Source organism: Labrus mixtus, chromosome 10 (genome assembly GCF_963584025.1).
Source record: "Labrus mixtus chromosome 10, fLabMix1.1, whole genome shotgun sequence".
NCBI lineage: Eukaryota > Metazoa > Chordata > Actinopteri > Labriformes > Labridae > Labrus > Labrus mixtus.
Genome location: NC_083621.1, coordinates 13061101 through 13077390, shown reverse-complemented (window position 1 = coordinate 13077390; position 16290 = coordinate 13061101). Strand labels below are relative to the sequence as shown.

The 16290-nt window shown below is 41.2% G+C and overlaps 1 protein-coding gene and 1 long non-coding RNA gene across 2 annotated transcripts in view; one reads left to right on the top strand and one right to left on the bottom strand.

The window, feature by feature from the left end:
• LOC132982109 (uncharacterized) overlaps nucleotides 1–13464 on the bottom strand; it is a 29113-nt gene extending 15649 nt beyond the window's left edge. The window contains exons 1-2 of the long non-coding RNA XR_009674674.1: nucleotides 11422–13464; nucleotides 489–558 (exon numbers count right to left, since the gene is read on the bottom strand). This is a non-coding gene — a long non-coding RNA (uncharacterized LOC132982109). The remainder of the gene's footprint in view (nucleotides 1–488; nucleotides 559–11421) is intronic.
• The window catches only part of adgrg4a (adhesion G protein-coupled receptor G4a), a 382000-nt gene that overhangs the window by 212598 nt on the left and 153112 nt on the right, over nucleotides 1–16290 (top strand). The window lies entirely within an intron of this gene.

Genomic DNA, 16290 nt, shown 5'->3' with positions numbered 1-16290 from the left:
GTAAGAAACAATGGGCACGGGATCGGCGCTTTGAGACACATTTGCATAACATATTTGGAAACATGCTGTGGTCATTATAGCACCTACAGCCTTTTCTCTTTCTTCATTCAAATCCTGTCTACAGTCACTTTACAGTTAATTAGCTTTGTTTGCTGCGGAGTAGATCTCTGAAGCGCTAAAGCCTGACTTAAATATGTTGACATGCAACTGACAGTCACCTGTAAGAGATTACAGAGACAGTGGAGTTTGCCAACCAGGAAGTAGCAGCTGCTGAAGCTAATTAAAGCCATAGTAACATGGTAACAGAGCCCAGCTCAGGGCCACATCAAACACTCCTCCTCATGCCAGTCTCCAGTCTCATCTCGGGGATGTTGAGGCCCTCTGTGACCTGTGCTGGGAGCCTGCTGGGCCCTGAGCCTGACCTGAGAGCTGTGAGGTGATTCTGGATAGGTCAGCATCACTGCAGGGTGCACCTGGACCAGACTTACCTGCGTCTGTGTATCTGCATACCAAAACGTGGCCATGCGGCTTCGTGGGCGCGGGTGCATGGACTCTGACCTGCACAACAAAGCAAAAAAGAGAGAGTGAGGGTTACAGGTCAGGAGAAGAGAGGAGGCTTGGGGAAAACACACGCAGGATGCATTGGCTAAACACGATCAGAGGGATGCATATGGACAGGCCGAGGTAGAACCAGATGCCCTCAGATGCCTGATGAAACATAAGCTCAGTGCAAACACGTGCCTCAGTGCGGATTGTGCCGAAGTTAGCCGTTATTTGGAGTTAAGCTAAATTTAAGAGACAATAACACTATTTTTATCTGGTTATCTCCAGATAAAAACAGCTTACATGTGCCCAGTACTAAATTTAAAAAGCAGTTTGAGATTGCCATCTCTCAAAATAACACTGGCTTCTATCGTAATGAGCCCTCTCCCCGAACAAAAGTACCTGAAGCCCACTGAGGAAAGGTTGTTCCAGCCAAAATTTAGAGACATGTGATGAAAGAAAAAAGATTAAAGAACAGATAGTTGACTCTCTCCAGTCCGTCTGTTTCTTCTCTGGATCTGTATGTCGGTATTGGAGCCTGTGTTTAACTTACCAGACAAACATTTCTAAAATTAAGTCTTTTGAAACCGTTGCAAAAAAAAAACGGTTGAGGCCGTAACTACTGGATTAATCTACAAAAGATGTTTGATAATTATCTTCACTTGACACTCAGATAACCTTAAATGCATCTGTGTAAATAAGCTTCAATGGTTTGCTTGAAAATTACAACACTTCCATCACCATGAATGTTTAAGCTTTTTGTTGCTTCCAATTGACTTCGAAGTCAACTTTGAAGATGCAAAACTGCACGTCTGATTAGCAAACTAGCATCACATAGGTAGCAGCTGCAGCACTGATTCAAAATAGAATCTAAAAGGAGAGTAGCAGAAGGCTGTGGGGGCGTTGTCAAAGTCCAAAGATCTGGCCCTGGTAGGCAGAAGGCTCAGGGTGCTGTGTTGTGACTCTGCCTCCCTTGGGGGGGGTGAGTCCACACTGCAGCACATGGGCCACCTGAAGCAGGTCTTTGTCACACGGATGCACATACACAGCATCATGCAGGCAGACCTGTGTGCAGGCCTGTCGCTGTCAGCTGAGACAGACACCAATTGGCTACAGTCTCTGGAAGGTGAAGGCAGCACGTGTAACCTATGCACAGAGCATGTTCCAAACTGCATGTATTTTCTTCCCTGCTAACACTTCAGTAAAAAAAAAAAAGATTCTTTCCAGTCTATGTTGGACATTTGGTGTGCACGCCTGACAAAAATCCGAAAGCCCTTGACTGGATTTTGGGGGCCTGATATTATTCTGCCACCCTAGGCAGCCCAGGTTCTCTTGTTGTGTAAAACTTTCCGCTTCATGTCTTTATGGCTTCATGCTCACAGTGACTGCCTGTGAGGCTCTGAGTGCTGTGTTCTTTCAGCAGTCTTCGTGTGGTCCCAATCTCTTTACACGTTTCCCTGCCAGGCTCCTCTAAACCAGGCCTCCCTAAACTGAGTAATCAGCAGATGTCTTTATAGAGGAGCCCGGTGCCACATGCACGCCCCGCATTCTGTGCCAGTTTCATTTTGCCAATATATAATTTTTTTCTTTTAGATTATTATTATTCTTTCAAGCCCAGCGGCCATGTTGATTTGGTTCTTAGTGTGGCCTGAGGTTGCAAATAGCGCTTCCTCAGCAGTTTGGATTCATACGCCTGAATGATATATCCTTAGCGTTCTTAGGTTAGTCCACTCTATTATACCCCAGACCTGCTGATTTAAAAAAAAAAAAAAAAAACTGACGGGGAATAATTCAGCAGAATCTTTTGACCTTCACAAGGACAAAGTCAAACCAACCAGAGCAGTTTTTAGGGCGTACTTTCCCAGAAGAGTTTCAGTTATATAATATTAAAGGCCAGCCTGGATTGCTTCATGCAAAGACACACACAAACTGTTCTGTGCCTATTCCCTAGGCAGCAACCATGCATTATTAAGTCAAGACCATGACATTTCTGCTGGAGAACGAGGATCTTTGGTTAGGGTGAATATGTTAACGGCCCTATTGCACCGGCCGTCCTTCCAAACATGTATGCTCCATATTATTGTTATTGCACTGAACTGAACCCCCCACCCCCCCCCCCCCCACCCACCCACACACACACACACACACACACACACACACACACACACACACACACACACACACACACACACACACACACACATCACTTTAGCTGTACTTTATTTACACTCTGATAAAAAGGACTTCATAGTGCAACGTATAATGAGATATAAGCCTCTATATAAGTGCAGTGACTGTCACACTTTAAGGTACGTCACTTAAGAATCATTATTTTATGCCACTTTACATTTCCTGCTCTTCTTCTAAGGAGGACATATTCCATTTTGTACCTGCGCTAGTATTCTAATAACTGATTTTTTCTTTTTTTTGTTTACATTAGTGGTTAAAGAAATGTTTATTATTAAGGTTAAACTAGAACCAAATAAAAGCATTTCATCATAGATACATCTGCAGATTATTGTCTCAATTACGCAATTGAGAAATGAATCAATAAAACATCAAGAATGTGCTTAAAAAATGCCCATCATCACAATTTCCAAGCACGCAAGTTGTTTGAAATTGCTTATTTTCTCTGACCAAAAGTTTTAAATACACACATTCATGACACGATCTGTCACATTTAATAAAAACAAGATACTCTAAAAAGCAAATGTTGAGCAATTGCTGGAGAAATTCATTTTATTTCACTTAAATTGATCAATTAATCATTGCATTTCTAAATGAAGCTATTTATCAGAATCACTTTTTGGTAAACAAAGGTCCAATTAGCACAACAACAACAACGGGGACATCAGAGTTCAAGTCATAGGTCCAATTCAATCCATTATATTATTTGTGATACAATTAAACATACAGTTAGGACATCGAGCTATATGCTGCATAGTGTGCACTTTAACCTTTGGTTCTGGTTCTCTGCTGCCACTTTATGCTTCTTTTTATAAACAGAGTAATTCATTTAGTTTTTTACTGTTACGTTTTAAAATGAAGGATCTTCATTTTTCTCCTCTAACTTGTCTATATTATTGTGTTTGCAAGTAAGAAAAAGTCATCCAAACTAGTTTCAGTTGCCTAAACATGGCTCAGCGAGGCAACATCCATCCATCCATCCTTTTCTGGGAATGTGACAGCATGCATTTTCAGCACCATCAGCACCACCTGGGCACCAACATGCCACCATTGAACAAAGCTGCAGAAGGTGGCAGACTTGTTAAGGGCTGGGTACTAAGCTGTCAAAATTAGCAGTGTTTCTGGTGTGTTTAAGAGGCAAAATGGGTCACGCATCGAGGCAACAACTCAGACCCAAGAGATGTGCCGTGATGTTCGTCTCAGAAATGATTCATTACTTCATGTTCGCACGTCAAGAAAATATTTCCAGATTTTTTTTTTTTTTTTTTGCCACATTACAATTTGAAATGACCTGGGAACTAATTATGTCAAATGATTGTGTCATATTTAGTCATGCGATAGTGTTGATACTTGTGTCACTTACTCCTGAATGTCAATCGTGACCTCTGATAGCGACAACTCAAGAAAAATCACTTTTTGTTAATTGCCGATTTGGCTAGTGTAACGACGTGAGGATAAGAGGGTGTGTGTGTGTGTGTGTGTGTGTGTGTGTGTGTCTGTGCGTGTGTGCGTGTGTGCGTGTGTGTGTAAGTCTGCGCCTCAGAAGTGGTGATGTTAGACTTGTACACTTGGCAAGCTTTTTTTTTCACTCCATTTGGTGACAGATTGGGTTGAAATAACATTATATCTTCACAGTTGTGACTCACAAGCCTGAGCGTTACAAAGTCAGGGTGAGGTTTAGCACTTCACATGAGGACGAAGGAGGACCAGGTCGCCTCGCTTCGTCTTTTAGTTTAGCACTCTGCGCAAGGACTAATCTGGGACTCGCTGAAACAAACCGTCAGTTCTGTTTAACTGCTGTCAATCTTCCCATCAATCACTGCAGATACTGAGATCGTTTGGAACTGTGAACAATCTTGCTTAAACTAGCTATAAGGAACATACATATTGACAAAGCCGTTTTGCTGCACCTGTCCTGTGCATGCATAGTATTCTCAAAAAATACACTCTAAACAGAGTTTTAACAAGATATATGTATGTAAACACTATGAATCACTGTGTTGAATTCGGAGACCATACCCGGGGAAGACCATTCCATTATGATGATTATTTACACTATGAGTGAGGGACATCATAGCCACACACATACATGTTTCGTTGGCCAAAACAGGACCACTGTAGAGGTACTTCTACTTCACTTGAGCTCTTCCATTGTACATTTCTTGATACTTTAACAATCCAATGGCTGCTAGTTCATTTGAAAATATCGTATAAAGTGTTAATCAAATTTCTTAAAGGAGTGATTCCCAACCGGTCTAGCATCAGGACACCCACCACCAACTCCTTAAAGTGAAATCGCAATCCATATTTTGAAAAATGTTCAACCAATACGATTCAGGTAATGAAAAATGGTGCACTATGGATTTCAAATGGTACGGAAAATATGACAGAGCAAACATTTTTAAACAGCACTTCATAGACATTTTGACACTTTTTTCCCAGAAGGCACATATTCGCGTCCCACTAAAGAAACAGCTATGGGACCTACTTTTGGGTCCTGACCCACCAGTTGAAAGCCACTACCTTAAGGGATTTAACTGGACATTTAACTATTGTTCAGTTGCATTATTAATTCAACTAAGGATTATTTTTGGAATCATTTTAACTTTTCACAAGTCTATCACACAATTTAAAGAAGGGAGAGGTGCCCGTTACAACTTCCAGGGGCACAAAATGACCTCTTCAAATTATTTGTTTTTCTAACAAACAACCAAAAAAACAACGACAACAGCAACATATAACTGGGAACCTGCTGAAAAATATTGACTGAAAAACATCTGAAACTATAAGCTCACAATAGCTTCCAATTGATTTTCTTTTCGGTTGCATTATTGATTCGTTAAATAATGATATAGTGATAAAGTCAATCTTCTCCCTTTACGAATCTTTGTTGCTTTTGAAGGTCAAGTTTAGACATACGTATGAAACCGTTTCACAACCCGTTAAAAACCCCTCACATCCACACTTTGGTAAAAAGTCCAAAATACATTGAAAACACAAACTCAGATTTCAGGGTGAGATTTAAACAAAAAAAAATAAGTTTGCCAAAGTTGTGTCATTCTGTAAATGTAATAACTGGTTTGCATTGTTGGCTGGAAAGAGCTGCTAAACGAGTATTAGCTCCCAAGCTAACAAGAGCAGTTGTCAACATGAGTGTTCATTTTTCAGCTGAGGTCATAGCAGGGTGCTGCTCCTCTCTCAGCCCCCAGGTAGCAGAGCATGCTGGGAGATTTTTTTTTTTTTTTTTTAATAAAGATGCTCTGGGCTCCAAAAGCTCCTACAAAGCTAATGTTTTATTAACTATCTGGAGCAGTATATCCTAAAGTCGGCCCTGCCCCTCTCATCAGCCATGTTTGTTTTTGCTGGTGTTGTGCTATCAAAGGCTAACTGCTTTACAGCACCTCCTGGTGCTCCCCGCAAGGAAACTCTTCCTTTTTAAAATCAAGAATTCAGCCAACAGATTTAGAGGCAATAACAGTCTCTGTTTGTTATGTGTGAATAGTTGATCATTTCTGTGGTGAAACAGAATGTTGTACACTCACAAACATTTTTTCCCCTAGTCCAAAGATTGACTTTACTGCTCACTGCACCTGCCCCTTAACTTCTTCTTGGGTAAACCCATCAATATGGCACATGAAGCATAAACTGTGACATGCCTTTTTTAAGTAGAAAGTGTTGTGCTCTTGTTGACCAGGAAATAAAGATAAACTGGAATGTGGCCTTGTACTCTTAAGCTTTGCTTACGCTTTGCTTTGGCCGCACTTGTTCTGTCCAGAGTTGCCTGTCCTTCAAATCCAGGGCTTAGTCTGAGGTGGGGCACCGAGTGGGGATCAGGGCTGTTACTGCTTTCGCTGCCGGGCTGCCTGTGCCATGCCAGTACTGCGTACACACTAATAAGGACGCACAGTGGTAGGACCCTGTTGACCGAGCAGAGAGATGTCACTATGAACAAGCTGCAGGACTCTGGCAGTTAACTTCCTGGTTATATAATGATGACCCATTTTTTCTGAAAGAAAAAAAAAAAAATAGTTCTTCTAACTGAAGTGTACCACACTAATCTAAACTCTGGAAGTTCACCATTTCAAAAAATAGGAAAAATAGAAACATACCACAAAAGCACTTTATGTTGTATTTTCTGAAGCTTTTCTTAGATTCTACCAATCCGTTTGCATCCTTAAAGTTTAGCTCGCTCGAATGCTAGCTGCAATAATGTGTTTTTAAAAAGTAAATCCGCAGCTGAGAAGGTTACTAAATTTTCCACACTTTGTCAGATGCACTCACTCTTCCAAACTTACATGTCTCAAAAAAGTGTCAGCTCCAGCAGAAACATGTGCACAGGTCACATATCATGTATGACATCTTTGTAACTGTTGAGTGACATGCAGCAGATATTTGCAGAACAATAAAGTGCAGCATGAGAGCACTCAGACAAGTGTCGGGATGTGACGCGATGGGAAGGACAGGTAACACCATTTATCAAAAAAATTTAATCCAAAATATACATCAGCACTCAAAAATAGAGTATTGATAGATATCAAACATGACTCAAGTGCAGCCTAGATATGACTGCATGTCTTCAGATTTGAATGGGACTGTTGAAAAGTGCAGAAAAGCTCAAATCGAACACATGTCAATCAATATTCCAGTGGAAAAGTAGGTTACACTTTTTAACATTTTTTTTTACATTTCTAGCATGTACTTTTTTTTGTTTGTTTACAAAATATATTTATTTTTTATCATTTGTCTCCAAAATATCACAACTCAGATATTATTGTTAAGTTAAAGAAAAAAGGCTGAAGACCAAACGGCAAGAATAACACTCATCAAACTGAAATATGAGGGTGCTTTAATTTGACGGTGTGAAATTAGAGTGCCTTTGAAGAACAGCCACAAAAAGCTACCAGCTATTTATTTCTCATCATTTGCTTGACTCCGACACGTTCCTTTTATACACTAGAATTATGGCCGAGCTCATTTAAGGTACGTTTAAAGAAAAATTGTGACCAGAACCTTCAGGTGATCATTTAAACTGCACTAAATGAAACGTAGGGGCCTGTGTTTTAGAAACAGGTCTCCTGCCACTCTCAACAATATCATCTTCATCATCATCATCATCATCATAGCTGTTTCTTATTTTACACGTATTCTGATAGATACTGAAACATTCCGTTTGTTTATTGAAAGACATTTATATACATAAATCCATTTTATCACACAAACACGTATATATACTGAACATAAACACACATTTTTACTTTTTTACTAGAACATTTTCAAAATAAGATCTTTTTTTTTCGTGAATAACATAAGCGTTTTAAAAATGACACTGTTATAATAAATAGCTAAATGTGGTTCAATGCTGAACTCCTATTTATTACAAATATGTGCAGCTCCTTAACCGTTGATTTTAAAATTCATTGGAAATTTAAATCGAACACGTTATTATTATATTTCTATTTTAATTCTGATTTCAATAGATTTTGGGGATTTGCCTTTATTTTATTTTATTTTAATTTAAAAAAACAAAAACAATCTGACTTTTACGCAGAATTTAAGTAATACTTTTATTGGTCATAGATTAAAATGAGAATATTTAATCATAAAAGTGATAATTAAAGTTCTCTCTGTTTTTATCATGATTTAGAAAATACATTAAAACGTAAAATATGCATTTCAATGAGATGATGTACAGTCCAATTTTTTTTTTAAATATCGCTAATGAAAAGGATAGGGAATAAAAAAAAGGAAAATCTTACCATAAATTAGCTCAAGTGTCTTTAAATAAAAAAATCATCTTTTAAATATTTTTACCAACTGTGTGTTCACCAACTGTGACCTCTTTTACACCAAAATACGTTACTGAGAAAAAGAAATGTATAAACGCACATTTAAAGTTTGTTTTCAAATTCAGCAGATGGAGAAAAAAGAAGTTATGGGAACACTGCTGAAGTTTTCCATCTTATGTCAGACAAACGCTGAAATGTGAAAGAACAATGGACATGTGATTATGCACACTTTGTGTTCATTTAGCTGTTTGTGGAAGAAGCCATCTGTTTGTAAGTTTCTTTGTAATTCTTTCAGTTGTTTTTTTTGCAATTTGCAAAACTTCATGCGCAGCATCAAAAGACAATGAAATTCATTAGCTCTCCGTTTCAAGGTGGCATCTAAGTGGCAGAAGATTCTTTTATTTCAAGTCTTTTTATTTCTTCAAGGGACATCGTCGGGAGCGAGAGGCTCTCATCACACTCGAATAATATGCAATGATAAATAAGAAGCAGAGGTTTTTGATCAAAAAGTGAGTAAAATCAGATGTTTGCAAAAGATTGAATTGTGAAACTTATTCTCTCAGTTTGCAGAATGAACAGAGACCATCTGTTTGTGCTGTGTTCATGGAGAGAGGATATTGAACTGTCAGCAGAGTCCCTCCTACTTATCAGGACACTCACACGTCCACACAACACACATCTACAACTCTTCACCAAGCTTCTGTGTTGTATTTACATCAGTTAGTCAACTGTACTGAAAGTGAGAACAATACACACGTTCTTATGAATGAGAATAGAGTGTATCGTTTAATTAAACAGTCCTTTAATTTAAGATAACTGCTGTAATGTCAAAGTGAATTTAAATCATGTCTTGGTAAAATAGTGGTTTGTCAAAAGATTAATTACATTTTAATTTTTCTTTACATATATAGGCTTTTTATTTTCTCTGCCTCTTTTTTCATCTCTCTCAGAAGAAACTTTTATGATTACAGATATACTGTTCAACTAAAAAAAAAAAAAAAACACATCCACCTCTATAATCTACGCTTTAAAATCTGACATCAGTGGGGAAAAAAAGTATACTGAAAGAGAAAGTTATCAGACATATCTTTCTCTCACATGATTTCCCAAAGTTACTGCATAGGGAGAGAAAAAGGGATAGAAAATGTGAAGGCTCTCCTTGTGTCATACTATGAGGCCTTTCAACTGTAAAGACTCAAACAGACTTTCATATGAAGCTGTCACATTTGACTCATCGCATAACTCGCATATCTGGCTGAAAATATTTACGCAGTCATCACACATTCTTACACCAAAGTCTGTTGAAGTTTTTTCCGCTGTAATTTTAATACACCAGTTTCCACCAAATTGTTAGAAGTCTTACGCTAAGAACAATTAAAATTCACCATTTCTTAAGTCAATTTGCGGCTGGGATGAGAAGTGAATCGCTTGTAAAAATACAGCAAACTGTATGACTAAAATGAAATGAACTACAGCGAGCAAACTGAAGATTCTTCTGTTTATATTGATCTGGAAAAATGAAAAATTCCCCATATTTGTGCGGCTTGCACTTAAAAACAAATGCGCTGCCTTTGAAACAGCGTTCAAAGAGTATCAACTCCATCTTCTTCCTTCCCTGTTAGCTTAGCAACAGCAGCCATTTTGTCTGCATTTGCATGGGTCCAAAAGTCTTCTTTTTTTTTTTTTCAGGACGTGCCGCATTTCTGGGAAATTCTGGTCGTGAAATTGCGACGCCAATTTCGCGACATTTTTTGCAGAAACAAGATCTTTGTAATTTACGCTTTTTAATGTAAGTGCAAGGTGGAAAATGCGATTTCTGCCAGGCGCCCGCTCTGCGTGTTCTTGGTAGCTTTGCTTTCATTTCCTGCTCGGATATACAAGACAGTGTTTAGTGTTAACCACGTGGCTGTCACACTAATGTACATGCATGCAAGACACATCCACGTGCATGCACGTAGCATGGGGGCACATCCCGCACACATATACACACAGCACACACACACACACACACACACACACACACACACACACACACACACACACACACACACACACACACACACACACATAAGATAGGATGAGCTGATCCCTTCCTTAGAGTCTGCGTCAACCACCCGCTGTTCCCACCGCCACACTACGTAGACAACGAGCCCCAGGATGTATAAACCCAGCTGTCCAGAGGTCACCTTGGCTTGTTTACTTGACAGGAGTGGATGCAGAGTGGCAAAAGGGGACCACCGACTATCCATCCACGACAGCTCACCTACCCACATGTGTGTTCAGCTTGCAACTCTTACTGCATCTTTAGTCACGCTGTACTGGTAAGTAGCACAATCTGTACTTTTTGCACCACAGAGGGAAAACTGTGATGGACGCAGTAGCAGCAGCAGCAGCAGCAGCAGCAGACACAGCCCCTCTCTAACGTCTTTCAACTCTTTGAAAATCTGCAATTCACACATACGTCATCAATTAGTTATCGTTCTACCAATTAGGGTCTCCCTTTTTAACTTTGCCAGAATAATTCACTCGAAATCAATGCATTTTTAATCGAGTGTTTCACAGTTGCAATTGGCTTGGGCTACCAACACTGCTTTTTGAACTTGAAGAAGAAATGATGAAGATTGGACAATTTCATGCTTAAGATCTTCCAAAAATCATCTCCTTTTTCGATACAGCAGCAGAAAATGACCATGCAGACGCACAATGATCAAGGAAATAAGAGTTCTAACAACTAAAACACACCGCAGTATTAACTGTCTCTGTATATCAGAGGGTTATGGGGCCCCTTGTCAATTTGCAGGCCGTGCCACCAATGTTGCACTCTATGACACGCCTATATCTTCCAGGTATGAACTCAGCAACTGTACCCACACAAAAACACACCCACACGCCCACACAGACTCACCTCTGCTCTGAAGAAACACACGACTATGGAAACACTGGAGCCTCGTCTCATTCTGGTAGGTCCAACACGTCCATCTTATTGGCACAGAGGGGTGAGAGGACTGTCTGGGGAAAAGGCCCCGGACACTGGGCTCTCTGTGTTTCCAGAGAGCTGCCCTGACCACCCTGGTAAATATAGGAGAGCAAATCCTTTTCAGGTTGAGAGTATGACACGGGACTGCCACATAAATCAGAGCAGGCCCAGCCCGGCACAGGCTGGGAACGCCATGGGAGTGGTAGGCGGCTCTACGGTGAGGTTTTTGGGAAAGGATTATGGATTGAGACGTACAGCTGGGAGGCTAAAGTTACACTTTTCATTACCACTTCGAGGGGGTCTTGGCTGCCTGGAAGCCAGTCAGATTTGTGAAGACCTCTTTCTCCCCCTGGAATGGTTGTAATTCTGCAGGCTCATTCTTCACCTGAGGACAATTGTTTTTGATATGGCAAAAACAATTTGCCGAAACGCGATGGGAAATACTCTTTTTTTTTTTCTTTCTTTTTTTCTGCCAATGGAAGAATGAAAAAAATAAAGAAAAAGGAGAGGGCATTGTGAAAAAAGTCCTCATTCACCAAAAGACCAGAGTAAAGAGAGAGCAGTATGCCCCCTTCTGGCTCTTTTCTTCTCTCCCTCTTTTCTTCTCCTTTTTTCCCTGGCGTCTGGAGATGTGAAGAAATGTCTTTTGATCAGCTCTGACAGAGCCTGGGCCATGTGAAGAGGGTGGCTAGCGGGACTCTGCCAATCCATGCAAGGCAAAAATGTTCCTAATAAGAGAGTAATAAGCTAACGAGTGCTGGGTGTCTGTCTGATCCACATTCTGGGTACTGTTTGTGCCAGCACACCCAGTGACTTGTGACGTGTACCCGGCTCTCATCAGTCTTTGGACTGTTTGCCAGGTCACTGCGTTTCACCTGGCCTGTCCCATATGCTCTCAGCAATGGTGCAATCGTCTGAAATTTGAAAACCTTTTGGGTGCAACCAAATTGTAAATGGGAGTATTCCCATTTCTGATTTTACACATGTTGCAAAGATTGTCAACGTTCTGAATCTACAACATTTTTTGTATTTGCTCTGCTGAAAATATGTATGCAGAAAAAGTTCAAGGTCGGTTTTGAGCAAAGCAAATTTGTCCCACCTTGCCCAGACAACATCAACTTTGGCTATTTCCACCACTGACTGCTTCCATTGTATGTGTGGGTTTGAAGTGGTCACATATCAAAGGGCTGTGTCTCTGCAGGGTGGATTCCCTGGTACTCTGTACAGCACAACAAGGAGATAGTTACCTCTCACAGCTTCTTGCTGCAGCATCCCAGCCCAAATAAACACATCACCTCCACTGCAGGGGGAGGAGGACAACAGCACAGCTGCCAACCCCCTCTCATTTTCCTACCCAGCAGCCTCAGCAGCCTCAGCAGCCAAGTCCACAGTGCTGCGGGGCATCGCCAGGCATGAACAGGTGCTGTGGTGGATCTGGGCCTGGTCTTAGGCCTGGTTCTGGGCCTGTGTAAATGCTGGATGTGTGAGGGCTGCTGAGGACTGGCTGGCCAGACTTTAATGGGTTGTTGGTGAGTCCTGGGCTCAGCGCTGGTAATTATGGTGGGGAGAAGGCGATTAGGCAGTGCTGAGCAGCCCAGCAAGGGGGACGGGCCCACGCCCAGCAGGGAGGGGAGTCCTGCCACGGGAGGGACCAATCAAGTGTAAAGCTGAGCGCAAACCCTGGGACGTGGTTCAGTGGGAAAAGGCTTGGCCACTGGTTCAGAGCGCCGCAACTTTCACGGATTAGTAGAGACACTATTCTGAAGACTGAAAGGGGGAACACAGCACGGAGGCAGCATCAATGGATGCGTGCACACACACAAACACACACTCACATACACACTCTCTCTCTCTCTTTTTCTTTCTCTCTCACTCTCACAAAAACCACCAACAGCTGGGAGGAGGGCTACAGCCATTGCCATATTACCATAGCAACGGCATATCTCGCATTTGAGCCCAAATGAAGACACTTTGGGCTGCAACCAGGATATTTATTCTCCCAGTTAATGGAAGTATTTTAATAGTTTCGCTGCGTGCATGTAGAATGCTTCCCCCTGACTGAGTTAATGAGCTGCAATTGAAGGTGCTCGGTGCATCAGACAAGCATCTTGTCATTTCGCAAATTACAGGATATCTACACTGCCAGTTTAACTTGTATATTTATTTAGCAGAGGGAGCTTCCATATCTGCTGTGAAGACTCAAATTTTTGGTTAATCGTCATTCCACTGTCCACTGTTGAGTTGAAGCTTATAAATGGATCACATAAGAGAAGCAGCACTGTCAAGTGAAGTGATAGCAGTTTGCTTAATTTAAACCATTTCACTGTTAAGTGCCTTCAGCAGGTCTGAAAACGGATGGAGAATAAGAGCTCCACATACATCAAATGCTATCTTTCATTTGGTTTTGAATGTCATCCTTGAAAGCTGATAAGAACCTGGAGGGCTGTCAAGTCATGTGTGCTCTTTGGAAAATTGCACTCAGTCATGATAAAGCACGCTTAAAATGACTTGTTGATGAGTTTTAAGAAACCCCTTGGTAAAAGTTTAAAAGGGGAACAAGCTGATTTAGATTCAGCTCTTTCGAAAAAACGCCACTTCTTGAAGAATACCTTTTAAACGGCACAGATATTAATAGGATGGTTTTAAATCACAGTGTTGGTACACTGTATGCTGAACCAGTCAAACAAGCATTCTCGCTCTGAAAACACAAAGTGTAACAATCACAGTCAACATCTGGCCTCGACTGCTGTTGCTGTAGGATGCATTAGGCGGTTTCATCAAGCATGACTACGACTTTGTTTTTTTCTTAGCGTGCTTATTTTCAGTGACTGTTTTGGTTCTGTTTTGTCCTCATTTTGCAGAGAGAGTAAACACACAAATAGTGACGTTGATTTGTTTCTAGATGGATTTGGGGTACGAGAGCTCCAGTCCTATTCTATTCTGTTTAATGGCTTCCCTTCCCCAGACAGCATGAGTAAGTGTGTGTGTGTCTGTGTGTGTGTGTGTGTGTGTGTGTGTGTGTGTGTGTGTGTGTGTGTGTGTGTGTGTGTGTGTGTGTGTGTGTGTGTGTGTGTGTGTGTTTTTTTTACTTGATTTAGCATTCTTTGAGATGAGCAGAGTACGTTTGTATCCAGCACCCCCCAAATCTCAACCCTCCTATCCCCATCATCCTGTGCTCGCTTTGGGTGCTATCAGCCTGCAAAGCTCTCTCTCTCTCTCTCTCTCTCTCCTCTCTCTCTCTCTCTCTGTGCATTGCTCATCATGCTTCCACTTTGAAGTCACAGCTTTCTCTTTCCCTTTTTTTTGTCTCTGTATGGCTTTGATGCGCTAACATTCTGTGAATAGTTCCTCTAATGCCTGGATCCTTGTGCCTTATTCTCCTTCCTCTGTCAGTGCAGGAACGGTGAGTCTCTCCTTTGAAACAACGTCCATAAATTACAACTTGTCAAGTGTCATTTTCCTTGTTTACAGCCATTTTGGGCCCCCACTCCCTCCCCATGTACCTCTCTTGTGTTTCACATTTAAATGCGCCAATAACGTCTGTGCTGCTCACCAGCTCTGCACATGCAGCTTGTTGCCACTAAGGGGGTGCGGAAACTATTAAAATATTTTCCAGGCTTTACGAGTTTTATGTGTGTAATTTGTGTGGATATATCCCACTGTGTTACCACCAACTAGGAGAACAGAATGAGCTTGTGCTGTGGCCTGTGTTACAATAGCGAGAGGGGGAGTCAGGAGGAGACGCAGGGAAACGGGGCTGGAGGGCAAGAAGAGGAGGAGTTAGAGAGGAAGAGGGAGCAAGAGAGGGAGAGTTAAGTGTGTACAGGAAATCTGCACTAAGTGTTCCTAAAGAGCCCATGTTTTTCCTCCCCTGCACAAACAGCTTAATTTATTGCATGTCTGCTGGAGTCAACAGCCCTTTATAACCCCACAATAATTTCCCATATGTTCTATATATCACCACAGAGAGGGCGGAGGAGAGAGGGAAAAAAACTGAGGTAGCAAATATGTTCAAGACCCTAAACACACACCTTATACACACACACACACACACACACACGCACACACACACAACCACAACCACTGAGAATCTGGCCGGAATTGCAGCAGGGGACAGTAGCCTTGTCTTAATCAGACCCCCATCTGTATGTGCGGATGTACGGTATGTGTTATTCCCGGCACACTGCTGCACCTGTGGGTGGGCCATGAAATATTAAACACTCTTGTTCATGTTGTTTACTTTCATCATTAAGGGAGAGGCCTCTATAATAGAAAACGTCTTCTTCTGCTCTGGATCTGCAGCAGGGAGTATACCATTAAAGGGGTCTGGCACAAGCTCCAGTCTTCCAGCAGGACCAGTTTGTTCTCGTCAAAACTCGTTTGCCACGACGAACTCATGCGCCATGACGTGGCTGCCGGAGTGTAGGAGTTCTGCAATAAGAGGGATTTAAGGAAGCAGCCTTCCAAATCTTCGTCTTATAGTTTCAGGGCTTGGAAACATCAAGGAGAGGCAGAGTTTCAATCATGCTCTGTTACTTTGACTATAGTAAGTGTGTATATCACTTAATGTACATTATTGTCAACATATGTTAGTTGTTTTCAGTACCCTGATTTTATTTGAGAATTCACATTATGTTCATTGCCTAACCCACCACTGTTTGGTTGTATGTTCGGTGTTATTATAAGCTTACAAAGTCACATTTTTGTGAGTTTTAATGGCATTGCAAAAGTTGCAAACAAATACATTAACAAACACAAACCTGCAACCATGTAAGTGTTATATTAATGAATGATTAT